We start from the raw sequence: 14,853 nt of genomic DNA on the forward strand, positions 1-14,853 counted from the left end.
ATTCTGTCAGTCAGAAAAATTGGAACTTCAGGCTCATTGGGGGTTCTCAGCTTGTCCTGCATCGACACTATTAGACAAGCAACTGCCAAATGCCCTTGGACGTGATGATGCACAGAAAATGCCTAAGAGATAAGAGATTATATCCTTGTTTTATTCTTGATCCCCTATTTGTGCAGAAGCCCAGGAATTTTTCATCATGTGATGGTAAAGTAGGTAAACTGCTGACTCTTTCACCAACATTCTTGGATTGGAAAGAATGTATGAAATAGCATACAACCCATTTGGTGTCTGGCACCAGGTAAGGACTAAAGCAAGGGCAGTGGCCTTTGTAATGATCATTTCCTCTTATTGTTTCCTAGGCTGTCAACTGCGCTCCTGCCTCTCCAGGGGGTCAGGAGAGAGGCCCCCTCTCCTCCTGTGGTCAAGACCCTTTCCAACCTAACCGACACCTACCATCTCACAGAACTATGCCGTATTTGGGAGGTGCGCCGTATACCATGCCTCTTACCTGCTCCCGGACATCCCCCCAGTCTGTCTCATTCCACATTAGCATGCAGGCAGCAGGGCTCAAGCCACATGTTTTTAATGCTGATAACATTATCAGCTGCACAGGAGTCTCAGAGAAGATGAATGCTGAGACTCGCTTTCACATAACTCTAGGTCATCACAAGGATCAAAAGACAATTTGTGTTATGCCAAGGTTCTGTTCTAGAGGCTTTGAGGCTATTCCAGTGCAGTTCAAATGTAAACTAAATGTAAAGCAAGAAGTAGTACCAGGTGATCTTTTGAATACATTCTCCTAAGTAAGTTACACCTTCCTTACACAGGGATGGCCCAATCAAGCAAAATCTCCTTAAGAAAACAGGATCGGGGATGAAACCATCTCTCAGCCAGCTCTCCAGCGGAAGTGCTGCCTGGTTCTTGCACCTCACTGTGAGGAGAATCAAGACTGTAACTCTTAGACCACCAACCTAAAGTTTATTACATTAAATTCAAAATCGGGTTATCATTTCACTGTAACTCAATTCCTTTCAACCCAACATGTGCACAAGATGTGTGCTCACTGTCAATGGTATCAAGATTTAATAAATTTGACATAAAGCAGAGAGAATACCTTGACCCAGCCTCTAGTTTCACAGTGGAGTGGACACCATGAGGGGTCTGAGCCATCAGCTGTTGAAACACAGAAAAGTGTGTGTTTAGTCATCCCTGAGTGAGTTAGAAAGATTCTTGAAGAACACGACAGCAAGGCAGGCACTGAAAGATAAGCATAGAATTGCAGGTGTAGGGAAAGCAGAGAGTAGGGTAATTAATTCCAGCAGAGGAAAGAGCATGCACAGAATCAGGCTGTGGAAGTTCACGGCTCCTTCGGGAAAGAGTAGCTTTCCGTGCCTACAACAAAAGGTTTTTCGAGGCTGGCGAGGGAGGCAGCTTAATGACTCAGAAAAGGAAGATGAACCCCGTGCTGCAGATCAGGCTGTGGAAGACCCCTATAAACTTGGAAGTCTAGCTTGGAGGTGATGGCTAAAGGAAGGGTAGAGGATTCTTAACAGTATTAATTTCACTTTGAGGTCAACTCTCCTGAGAAAGCTTTGCTTTGATTTGCAGAATCTGCTCATGCATGCTGATCTAGATTGATCTACACATTTCTGGGAATTTATTGAACAGTTTCCAGACAGAGAGTTTAAGTGGAGCTGAGATCCATTGGTGAAAAAAATCCCATAGTAAATTATCATCCTTTCAAATACCATCTTGAATTTATATATCAATTTTTTCTTCCAAGTTATTCAAAGCATTTCACATAAATCACTGCATTTTTCCTTGTGTTTTTGAGACATAATTAGGTGCACGGATTATATAAATATTGACATCTGACGTATTGGTTACAGAATCTGCATGGCATCAAAACTGTCATCAAACTACACGTTATCAGTCATTTTGCAGACAAGTAACCATGTAAACAAAAATGTTATAAGCATTTCTCTCTAATTGATTGCATACTTTGAATAAGTTTATACTGGCTTTACAGTTTTAAACTAAATTGTACCAGCATGTTATACAACTTTCCAGCACTACAGAAGAAAAGTGTAAAAAGGAAAAAGTGAAAATATCACACATCTCATTATTAAGATTTCAAGAGTATTCTTTACACATTGTCGGTGCAGTGGTTGTAGAATCATATTACTTCAGGGGCCCACCTGGGGAAATGAATACTGAATCATTAGATGCATGGTAAGGAATCACGAGGTGCCTGAGAAGCAGCAGAAATGGCAGACCACAGGTACGCGCTTTGAGACTTGTGTTAAAACCACAGCAGAACCCTGTGTGAGCCGAACACTTTACATCTGGAAGTCAAATTGGTCAAGGCCAATGGGCTTACAACTCCTGCACATGTCTGTCCATTCATATCGATAGTAGAATGCACAGAGATGTATAGAGATTAGACAAACAGAGAGAGAGAGATGGATAAACAAATATAGAGAGACAAATCATTTCATAAAATTCAGATCATGCTGTGTTATTTTATGAGAATAAAGAAAACTAGGCTTACTTTAAACTAACAGATTGAAAAATTATAAACTTCACAACTCGAAGTGGATCAAAGAATTTAATGTGAAATACAAAATTATGAAACTAGAAGATAACACAGGAGAAAACCTAGATGACCCTGGGTATGGTGAAGACCTTTGTGGATACTACACCAAAGACAGGATTCATAAAAGAAATAATTGATAACCTGGACTTCATTACAATTAAAACTTCTGCTCTATGAAAGACAACATCAACAGAATTAGAAGACAAGCCACAGACTGGGCGAAAATACGTGTAAAAAACATATCTGATAAAGGGCTATGATCCAAAGTACACAAAGAACACTTAAAATTCAACAATAAGAAAACAAACAATTTGATTGCAAAATTTGCTAAAGATCTTAACAGACACTTTACTAAAGAAGATATTCAGATGGCAAATATGCCTATGAAAACATGTTCCACATTATATGTCATTAGGGAATTGCAAATTAAAACAACAATGAGATACTATTACACACCTATTAGAATGACCAAAATCTGCAACACTGATAACACCAAATACTGCCAAGGATGTGGGGCAACGGGAACTCTCATTCATCACTGGTGGGAGATACAAAACGGTACAGACACTTTGGAAGACAGTTTGGTGGTTTCTTACTAAACTAAACATACTCTTCCCATCTGATCCAGCAGTCACACTCCTTGGTATTTACTCAAAGGAGTTGAAAACTTATGTCCACACAGAAACTTGTGTACAGATATTTATAGCAGTTTTATTCACAATTTCCCAAACCTGGAAGCAACCAAGATGTCCTTTAGTAGATGAGCAAATAAATAAACTGTGATAGATCCAGACAACGGAACATTACTCAGAACTAAAAAGAAATGAGCTGTCCAGCCATGAAAAGACATGGAGGAACCTTAAATGCCTTAGAGAAGCCAACCTGAAAAGGCTACATGTGTGTGATTCCAACTATACAACATTCTGGAAAGAAACAAAACTATGGAGGCAATAAAATGATCAGTAGTTGCCAGAAGTGGGGGTGGGGAAGATGAATAGGCGGAACTCAGAGGGTTTTTAGGACAATGGAAATACTCTGTAAGATACTATCAAGATGGATTGTGTCATTATATGTTTTCCAAACAGTATCAAGAGTCACCACTAATGTAAACTATGGACTTTGAATGATTGCGATGTGTCAATGTGGGTTCATTCTTGGTAAAAAATGCATTATTCTGGGGGCTGGCCCCGTGGCCGAGTGGTTAAGTTCACATGCTCCGCTGCAGGCGGCCCAGTGTTTCGTTGGTTCGAATCCTGGGCGCGGACATGGCACTGCTCATCAAACCACGCTGAGGCAGCGTCCCACATGCCACAACTAGAAGGACCCACAACGAAGAATATAACACTATGTACTGGGGGCTTTGGGGAGAAAAAGCAAAAACATAAAATCTTTAAAAAAAAAATGTATTATTCTGGTAAGTGATTTGGGGAGAAGTGATGCATGTGTGAAGGCAGAAGGTGTATAGGAAATCTCTGTACCTTCCTCTTGATTTTGTTGTAAACCTGAAACTGCTCTAAATGATAAAGTCTTAAAAAATGTTTAACTGAAGGAACTACTGACTACCATCTTTCCTAAACATTTGATTCTCTGAAAAGGACTCGAAACGTAATAAAGTGATTTTGTAAAACCGTCAGAGGCTGCCACAGTTAGACTTCAATCTGAATCTTTGTTTCCATTCTACACAGTTTTGGTTTACTGTATAATATACTAAATGGAGAAAACGGCACTCTTCATCCCTCACCCCCTGCTTTTGAAAATCATATTCAGTTTGCATTTTATCTGAAGTTATATTCAGTTTCATAGTCATAATTGTTGTGTAGCTCAAGTTCTGTATTTAAATGAATTCATAATCACTCTGAATCTTTTTTTTCCCAAAGTATCTTCAATCTGAAAATTTCTTTGTTGATTTCTTGTTTGATTTGGTTTCATCGTCATTAAGAGTGAACAGCTCTCTTATCCATAGCTGCCTTTATACTTCAATGGCATCTTGGGTGGGTATAAAGCATTGGGCCACCCTTTCTTTCCCTCAGAATTTCATGACAAGTGCTCCATTGTTTTCTGCATTGTGTACAGCACACGTTCTTCTTACCGTTGCTTCTCTGTTTATCTGTTGAGGGACTTGTTATTTCATTAAGTAAGCTATTTTTTCCAAAAAGAACATATGGGAGTTACATTTCTCCACACTTTTTCTTCGTGTTTGAGGATGTCTTCTTGTTTCCTTTTTACAGTAAAAAAAAAAAAAAAAAAAAAAAAGAGTAACTGGGCATGTAATATTTTTGGCTCACATTTTCTTTCCCTAAGAAATTAATAGATATTACTCCACTGCCAGATTTCTGGCATTGACTGTTGGTGCTGAAAAGTATGAAACAAGACTATTTTCACCACTTTTAGGAAGCTTAATTTTTCTGCTCAGTTTACTAAAAAAATTTCCTTCCTTCTTTCCTGCCTTCATTCCTTCCTTCCTTGCTTCTTTTCTTCCTTCCCAATTTCTGGATGTCAAGTGAACATAATTAGATTATGAATTAATCATTTAGGTTCACGAAAAACTCATCAGTCCACATATGGATCACAATCATTTATTTAGCAAATTATTTATTTAGTATCTTTTAATAAGTACTCATGAAACAGCCATGAAAAATAAAAGCCAGGACCTTGAATGTAACCTACATTTTGCTACTTAGTTTTCTCCATCCCATCACCTTGGTAACCCATGGAGGCAACCCTCAGTGCACTGCGTATCCATCATCATTCTGTATGCCTTCCTCTTGAGCTTTATTATATGAATGCTTTTGTATATTTTTATCTTAGTTACTTTAGTTTTACAAAGTATATTTTCTGCTGTATATAATCTTTTAAGATTTATTTTTTCATTTAAAATTATATTGATAAGATTCATCATTTCATTGTGTCACTGTTATTAATTTGATTTGAGTGTTATAACATATATTATAGCTTATTCATCTCTTTTCTTTTGATACAGTTTTAGAATTGTTCCAAGATTTTTGCATTTCTGGAGTATTGACATGAACATTCTTGTTCAGATATTTTAAAAAAATTTTTCCCGAAGAATGGGTGTAAATTAATTTTTCATGAATTGTATCCCGCTGACTGCTGAGAGTTGGTATCCTCTCTCTCTGTATCTATTTACTATTTGTCTTTCCTCTTCTATAAAACACCCGTTCCTATCTTCCCATTGTTCTGTTTGAGAGATTGTCTCAGATAGACTATTGTCCGAGATTTATGCTTTTCTTATTGCTTTGCAGAAGTATTTATATGATTTTTGTATTAATTTTTTGTCAGTTGTATATATTGAAAATATCTTCCTCCATTTTGTAACTTGTTTTTTCACTTTTTATACCCTATGGCTCTAGCAACAGTTTCTGAAAGGAATCAGCATCTTGATTGTGTTCTTTACTATCAGCTGAGTGTAGCAAGGTGTAGAAGGAAACAGATAAGCTCCGGAAAGAAATAACCAGCTCATAAGCAGAAATGGAAAGGAATAAAGAGATAACAAAAGTGAAAGCCTTTCAAGTTGGAAAATCTGTTTACTTATAAACCCTCAAAGTATTCAATGACATTTAAAATTACTTTGTGATATGAATACTGAGTCCCATGAAAGCAACTAAGTTAGAGTAATCCAGCCCTTTCTTAAACATCAGAGTAGGGGTGGGAGAAAAGGAGATCACAACGGGTGAAGGCCAGTGAATGGACAATAGAAATGGGCAAGAGATGTGGAGATTTCTGTGTCTCACGTTGATCTCCACCAGAAGATGCACTGAACAACCAGGTCAACAAAATACCTCGGCCAGATGACATGAGCTAACCTTCATCATCTTCTACCCCAGAACAGCCAATGGTGCATGAGCAGAGTAACCATGGAGACAGCCTGTGGCCATGTAAGGGCCGTGTCCACAGCACAGAGCAGGAAGGGAGCAGCAGGGCTCCTGGGCCCTGAACACCTGCACCAACTCCCTTGTCCTCTGGTGCTGCACGGTGAGCTGGATTTCTCAATGTGCAGGCTGCTTTGTTAAGTGGCCAAGATTCGAAGGTCAGTGTGTCACAGCAGCTGCCATTACTGACCCTGACTAACAGGAGACATTTCCAGACTCACTGGCATGTGCCTTTATGCAGCACAAAGATCCACAATTCCTAGTCAGCAAAAAGATGTCACAACTCAGGAGCTTTGCTCCAGACAGAGGACTTGATATATTCCAAAGGGATAGATGATTGCTTCTTTGTTCCTTTTTTCACAAGATATTAATTAGTCTCTGAGGAATAAAACTATAAAGTGGCTTATAGCTTAGCTTAGCAGTACTTTGGTTCCTTGTGTTGGCCAGGGCACTGATTAATTTTTTAATTAGTCTTATAACTTCCTTCTTGAAATATATGTTACCAAATAGTAACTACAGATGGTCAGCAAGCTCGCTTAGATGGAGGGTTACCGGGGCCTGAGAGTTGAGACAAAGCTGCTCAGCACGCCGCACAATGTAAGCATGATCAGCTTCGACCTGGTCTCTGCAGCCTCATCTCTGGACACTGCTCTCAAACTGCACTTCAGCAGTATCAACGTGATAGCGCTCTGTAAACTGCGCCCGCCTTATCTTCACATCACCACGTCTCCGCCTCGACTGAGTCTTCTTCCAGGATAACTTTTTCCTTACTAGTAACAACCTCTCCAGAACTCTTCTTTAAAGAAGTGATGTGCGTAAATCACTGGCTTATAATAACTTCTCAATACTCATTAGTTATTATTTTGTCATCATTTTATATGATGGAGATTTATTAAAAATCTTAAGCCAAAGTTTCTACCTTTACGTGACGCTTCTCTTGGAAGCACATTAAGAATCCTATTTACTGTTAATATTTTAAAGTGTTATTAGTTGACTCTATATAATTCAAGGCATAGTGTAAAAAAAAAGAAAGCATTGGTTCCAGAAAGAAAAATGTTCCAATCCCAGCTCTGCCAATTACCAGGTATATGACATATACCAGGTATATGAAAACGTCACTTACCATCTCCCAGCTGGATCTTTGTTGCCAGATTATCTTCAATAAGATTGAACGCCTAGAGGAGTGGCTGAAACAGTAGGTACCTAACCAATATGCATGGCCTGCCCCCTCTCTATTTCTTTCTATGGCAACACCTGTTAATGTCACTGCTCTGCTTACAAACATTCCTCGGTTTTATATGGTCCAGACAAGAGGCATAAAACCATCAGTCCAGCTGAGTTTTCCCATTGTTTCCACACTGTCCTTTCATATCCCCTATAGCCAGTCACATAAACCCACCTCACTGATCTTCCAACACACACCCCCTTTTGCTGCCTTGATGGAAGCCATTTTAATTACTAATTCCCAAACCTCCAAAGTTCAAATCTTATCTTTTCTTCAGAGTATAACTTAAGAGCTACCTCTTTATTCTGCTCTGCAGATTCCTGACGCTCACCCCCCACCCCAACCCCAAATTATTTGCATGTAATTTCTCTCCTGAAGGGAGCGATGCAGTTAATGAACCTCACTGTTCATATCTTATATTAATTTAAATATACATCTTGACTTTCAGATACAAAGAAATGGGAAGTGTAGGTCTCAATTGTGTTCATTCCAATCAAGGCTTTGTATGCAGCAGGCGCTCACTGAATGTTGCTGAATGAGAAATGAGTCATAGACATGGAAACCAAGGGTGTTCTTTTACTTTGGTTTCAGTGTTCATTTTACTTGCCCAGCTGGTTAGAACACAATTTAAATGTGAACTTCATGTGGAAAGAAATAGAATTTAGCTAGAGCAATTCTTATTCACCTCAGCCCTTCATGAAGCTTCTCCCAAGCTGCGGTCCCTCTGTAGGCAATTTCGTGTCAATACATATGCAGGAGGCTAAGGACAACTCAGGGGAGACAAAATTCCATCCTCTAGGGAAGCAGAGCGGGATGTGAACTGTGTCAACATCCTACTCCTTTTTTGATTATTATTTGAGGAAATTTCACCAAGGTATTTCAGATCGTCTGGATTATTTCTTTGAAAGATTATGTGTTTTAGCTCTATTGTTTTCTATTCTATATCATTTACTTTTATTATTTTATCCACATTTTATACATTGGAGATCAGATTGCAGCAATAATAAGGAAATCTATTTATTTGGTCCTGGAGGCAATATTCTGAATATATATTCTTCTCCAGTAGACCCTAACCACACAGGCTTTTGCTAGAACTCGTTTATTAGATTTCTTGGAAGAAAGCAGAAAAGATTTGCTGCATTACATCTCTAACTCCTGATCAGACAGAGAGCAGTCACGGGCGCTTTCAGACGATGACAGCGTGCAGAGAGCTCATTTGACGTTTCCTGAGACAGACATTTACATCCTGCATGTTTTTTAACTGATATCTGAAATGACAATTTTTTCTTGTTCAAATAGAAAACCTTTGAATATTTTAGCCATTTGTTTTTATCTCTGAAATAATAATAATAAATATTAATAGTGCATGAGTATACACAGATTTCACTCATGCTTGAAAGCATCTGTCTCCTGTGACAACCTGGTGAAGGAGAGTCCCACCATATTATTTCCCCAGGCATAGAAAGCTTCAAGAGGGGGCTGGGCCGGTGGCACAGCGGTTATGTGCGCACGCTCCATTTCGGCGGCCTGGGGTTCACCGGTTCAGATCCCAGGTGCGGCCGTGGCATTGCTTGGCAAGCCATGTTGTGGTAGGCTTCCCACATATAAAGTAGAGGAAGATGGGCACAGATGTTAGCTCAGGGCCAGCCTTCCTCAGCAAAAAGAGGAGGATTGCCAGCAGTTAGCTCAGGGCTAATCTTCCTCAATAAAAAAAAAAAAAAAAAAGAAAAAAGAAAGGTTCAGAAGTATTATGTGACTTCTCCTACATGGTGGCTACTTATGGACGCACTACAAGTAGACCCCAATTTTGTGAATCTTAACCCATGGTTCTTTTAATCACACACTCCAAAAGGTAGCCATCTTAGGAAATCGGGAAAATATACTGCCTTGTTCCCCAATTCCCAAGCCCCTCTCTAAGAATTTGACATAATAATAAAAAAGAGAGACTTCTGTTTATGATTTGTTAATTAGGAGTAGCCTTTCTCTTTCTGAACACAAACTGTGTATAACGTATTATTATAAGTACAACTATTGGTATTATGTAGATTTTAAGGTGATTTCAATGTTCTCCAATACGAACGTATTAAAAATCCAGACTTCTCACAGTGTATTCAGTATCTGATCCAACCCGCTCGGATTGGCTGAGCCATCTCCAGCCTGAACATCCCACTTCATCTCTCTCAAACACACACAAGCCAGATGGCAGCCACACCAAACCTGTTGTCGTACCAGCACCAAAGTGTACTAATCATAAAATAAAAGGTGTTTACCTTTGTCAAAACTCATCAAATCATGCGTATAAAAGATTGTGTATTTTACTGTAGATAAATTAAACCTCAACAAAATCTGCTGAAAAAGAGGAAAATAATGCAGTTGCTGTTACCTAGTGGTTCACAAAGTATTTCCATATGTATTGGAAAGGTTGAGAATGATTCATATTTCTTGGAAATCTCTTAAAGAAAAACTCAAAAAGTTCTACCATTAAGATCACTCGTCATTGGAGCCCCCTGAGCCTGTCCATCCCCCTGGCCGCGCTCTTCGTTGCGTTGTTGTTTTCCCATATCCGTCTTTCCCAATAGCTGTCATCTTACATGCAGATTCATTTCCGTATCCCAGGCATCTAGTATGATTCCTGCTCACAGTAAGTGCTCACTATATGAGCTGAATGGATGAATTATTAAGAATAAGTATTCAAATAATAGAATTGCGTAATTGGGAAGAATTTTGAAGATGTAGACAAGTCTTTAACACTTGTACTGGCTCAATTGGATGGATGAATGTGGTTTAAAGAAGATACCCTTACGAAAAATAGGCAAACAAAAAGGATAGAGGAAGAAATATGAGCTTAAATAAATGTAAATTAGTTATTGAGACTTTGGCTTCCATATCTTCAGGACCAAAAATATGTGCTCAGTGGCATAGGGCATTGAGGACTGGGGTACAGTATAGAACAATGGCATTTCTTTCCACTCTAAGTCTATGCATTGCTAGTTGTAGGTAACAACAGAAAAAACAGGAGTCTAACGGAACACAGGGATTACTTTTATTTGTCACTTGGATTGAAATCCAAGAATTCTGTGATCTCTCCTTGTCAGTAGGTCAGAAATCTTTATTGAAGGCCTGCTGTGTGGGGAACACTCTATTAGCTACTATAAATTGGCTCATTTACATATTTATCACAAATTGAGAGTATCATGCCCTTTTCTATTAGTAAGACAAATTATTTGATTCACAGCCTCATAGAACCACTACTTCAAACCCTCAATATGGGAAGTCAGTTTGTAGTTATTAAATAAATATTCTGTGTTGGATCAGGATATGAAAGAACAAGAAAACATTCTGCCTAAATGTCCTATAAGGTGAATTTCCATGAAACAGCTGGAGAAAATAAAATATACAGCTGGGTTTCTCAGCTGTTTGGCACAGACAAATGCTTTTGATATGTAGAGAATGAAAAAGCCTACTGTAGGCAGGGGTCATCAAAAGGATTCATGGAGGAGGGGAGAAATCGAACCAACTTTTCTGTGCTCCTACTGTGTGCCAGCTATTATGTTAGACAATTTATGTACATTAGTTAACTGCATATTTGATCTTATAATTACAATTATCTTATGAGAAGAATATCTTCTTTTCACAGGAAATAAAACTAGGAGTCAGAGGAGTTTAAATAAATTTCCTATCGTTGTTCAGCTGGTAAGGAACAGTACCAGAATTTGAATGTGGATCTGTTTTCTACTTGGTGACTATTTTCAATCTTCTGTCTAAAAAGCCACTGGATTGAAAAATAGGACCTCATATTTGGGGAGGTTTAAGGAATTAAAAATGTTTCTCTGATTGGTGAAGAGACAAAGTGCATAAGGGCTGGGTGAGCACAGAGTTGAAGATGAGATTCCACAGGAAGGATGAGGTCTGTTGAGAGGAGATCGAGGGCTCCAGACTGGAAAGAAATGGATTGGATGTTATAAGCATTAGGAAAACGGAAGTTCTTAATCCAGGGAAATGATAAACTGACCCGGCCAAAGCACTCAGACTTAGTTGAGTCAGCACCAGTGGATTGCTTCTCTATCTAATCAAAGGGAAATAAAAGTATTTGACATCAGCTAAGTGTTTCCCCACTATAAATTACATAAGCCTAATTGGAAAAGATCATCGGTGTCATTGGTTTATGGTTCCTCCTGTAGTTTCCTGATAATAGGAGTTTAACTTTCTCTTTTCCTGGAATGGGGGATTTAATCTTTGATGAGAAAGATCCAGAGGACCTTTGACTCCTAATTTATATAGCCCCAAATTGGTGACCATACATTGTCAGTGAACGTGTAGCTACCTTTGCAATGGGATATTTCACAGTCACTCTCAATGGGGGCTCAGCTTCCTCAGGGCGGGAGAGAAGAAATCAGATTGCACAGCATCAAGCCCCAGCTGTCGTTCTCAAGAAGACTGGGTAAGGCACCAGTGTGTACCCGGAGAGCGAGTTCTCCATCAGCCAGATGGAGGTTCAAGCTGTTGCCAGAACTTGCTGTCTTAAACTTACACCATGAAATGATGCCCTGCTAGACAAAGAAATATGGATCATCAGCACAACGCTTCAGAGCTGAACCGACTAAGATGATAGTGATGCAACTCCATTTTCCAGGGAATGATAAACTTCTATTGATGGTTTCTGAGGCCACGACTAGCCATCGTTATCATGTATCTGGCCCCCCTCAGTTGCATCAGAGTCGTTTCCGAGTAGGTTGGCACGGCAAATTCCTAGCTATAACATCCTGGATGGCAGCCAGGCAATTGAAACTGCACATCCTGGATCTGGCATTAGAGGCACATTGACAACAGTAGGAGACAGGAGCAGCTTCTATAGAGAAAACAGAACCAGGCACATCTGACAGCAAAGCGGGGCAGAGGGCGGAGGGACGCACGATGTGCAGAGCAGTGAAGGAGCAGCTGACTTCCGGGAGGCACGGCAGTGGGAGGACCAGCCTGGCGGGGGACTTTCACTGAGTGGAAGAACATTCTGCCCTCTTGGAGCTCAGGGAGCCCCGACTGAAACGGTGCTGCCTGGAGCCATTGCCTTCTCCCGCGGAGCCCAGGAAGGTCTTTTTGACTCTCCCCCAGCGTACACGCAGCTCTCGGAATGAAAAATGGGATGATGGGGGCTGAGCTGCAGAGTCCTTCTTCCACCAGACCACCTTCTCCTTCGTTCTCTCTAGCTCTCCCCCTTCTGCTGCTCAACTGCCCCTTTCTATGAGTACATCCTCTCTTCTTCTAGCCCGCTCATAGTTCAGGAACTTTCTGATCAACTCCCAATCTTCAGCTCTGATCAATATTTCTCACATCTATAATTTCAGTCTTTTTCTTTTGTATTTTATTTAGACATATTTCAGACCAAAAAAAAGTTGCAAGAATAATACAAAGAATTCTTGGATACTCTTTACACGGAGTACTCAAACATTAGCGTTTTACCACATTTGCTTTTTGCTTCAGGCTTCCCTCTCTCTCTCTCTCTCTGTTTGTATCTCTCTCACACACACATACACCCAGTCACATATTTTTTCTGAACCATTTAAAGGTAAGTTGTAGACAACTTATCCTTTATCCCTAAAACTTCAGTGTGTGTTTTCAAAAATTAAAAAAATATATTTTTCATAAACAGCATACAATTATTCGTAACAGGAAATTAATGATGCAATTCTATTATGTAATCAACTGATCTTGTTCACATTTCACCAAGTGAAGAGCATAGGCCAGTTATTTTGTAGACTGTCTCCCAATTTGGGTTTCTCTGATGTTCCTGTTGAATATTAATATTTTGGCAAAAATGCAACAGAGGAGATGCTGAATTCTCCCTGGTGCAGGGCCCAGAGGTGCTTGCTGGTGGTCAGTCTCATTACTGGCAAGGGTAACTTCAGTCGTGACTTCCTTTACTGGGAGCTCCAGACCCACAGCCCGGCTGACAACAGCGTTCCTGGACAGCCCAACCCAAGGTAGACTCCCATTTGCAGGTATTATCTATGATGGTAACATACCGCATCTTTTTTATAGCACTCATCACTATGTGAAATTCTCCATTTATTCACTGTGTATTAGGGAACTTCATATCTGGCTGACTGCAGTATCCAGAGTGCCTGAAATAAGGCATCACTCACGGCAGGTGCTTAATACATCATCCTGGCATGAATGCCCCGGCCACCCAGCTCAGGTGATCACCAACCCCGGCTTGCTTTCACCCCTTCCTCTCTGCACTCCAAGCCCTGTCAACACAGTTTTACCATCATTCTGGGAACAAGACATGAAATTTCACACCACCCCTGAGTTTTAAGTTATTCTGCTGCCTGGAGTGATATTTCTCGTTTAACTGCTTGGCAAAGCCCCATTCACTTTTCAAGTTATAGTGCAAATGTCACTTCCTCTGTGAAGTCATCCCTAACTCCACAAGGGAGAAATCATTTCCCTCATCTGTTATCCCAGAACAGTTTATACATAACAAGAACGTAGCGTGGAGAACACAACACACCGTTTAACAGTTAGGCATCTTCGGAGTTCCTAAAGGTCAGGGCTGTTTTTCATCCCCAACTCCAGACAGAACACAGTAAATGGTCATTTTTTTTTCTTCTTTATCTTTTTTCCAAATGAAACTTCCACCCAGAAAGTCAGCAAGAAGCTCATCCAGCTTTTATGTGTGTTCTTCATAGCAGCCAGACCAACTACCTGCTTTTAGAGTTTGATAGATAGATAGATAGATAGATAGATAGATGAAAGACCCACTTCCACCCCCTCAACCTGCTCTGTCCTCACAATATCTACTCTACGATTTGAGTACTAGCAGGAAATTCCAAATTTGGGGTCTTAAGATTTCAAAAACAACCCCTGAGCAACTCTCATGTTTGAGGGCTATTTATTTTGAGCTAAAGTGCTAATGGATCAAATAGCATATTTGGCTTTGGCAGGGCTGAATGACTTGACCTCAAAACCAAACTAACAGGGGACCTTTGAGAGGAAGAATGAACTGCCTTAAAAAAGTAACAATAAAGAAGAAGAAACCTCAACGAATACCGTGAATTCAGCCTCTGGATAAACTCAGAAATGTACATAGACTCATGTTGGGTCACCCCAACTATTCCAAGGATAAAAACACAGCAAAAAGAAAT

General features: G+C 39.8%; 1 long non-coding RNA gene across 2 annotated transcripts in view; it reads right to left on the reverse strand.

Annotated features, from left to right (window-relative positions):
* Positions 1-1,811: 1,811 nt before the first annotated feature.
* The window catches only part of LOC111768169 (uncharacterized), a 123,106-nt gene continuing 110,064 nt past the window's right edge, over positions 1,812-14,853 (reverse strand). Inside the window, exon 9 of one of the 2 annotated variants that reach the window (XR_011426627.1) lies at positions 1,812-4,814. This is a non-coding gene — a long non-coding RNA (uncharacterized lncRNA). The remainder of the gene's footprint in view (positions 4,815-14,853) is intronic. The other variant, XR_011426628.1, reaches the window with a different exon arrangement.

This window comes from Equus caballus, chromosome 15, assembly GCF_041296265.1.
Source record: "Equus caballus isolate H_3958 breed thoroughbred chromosome 15, TB-T2T, whole genome shotgun sequence".
Classification (NCBI taxonomy): domain Eukaryota; kingdom Metazoa; phylum Chordata; class Mammalia; order Perissodactyla; family Equidae; genus Equus; species Equus caballus.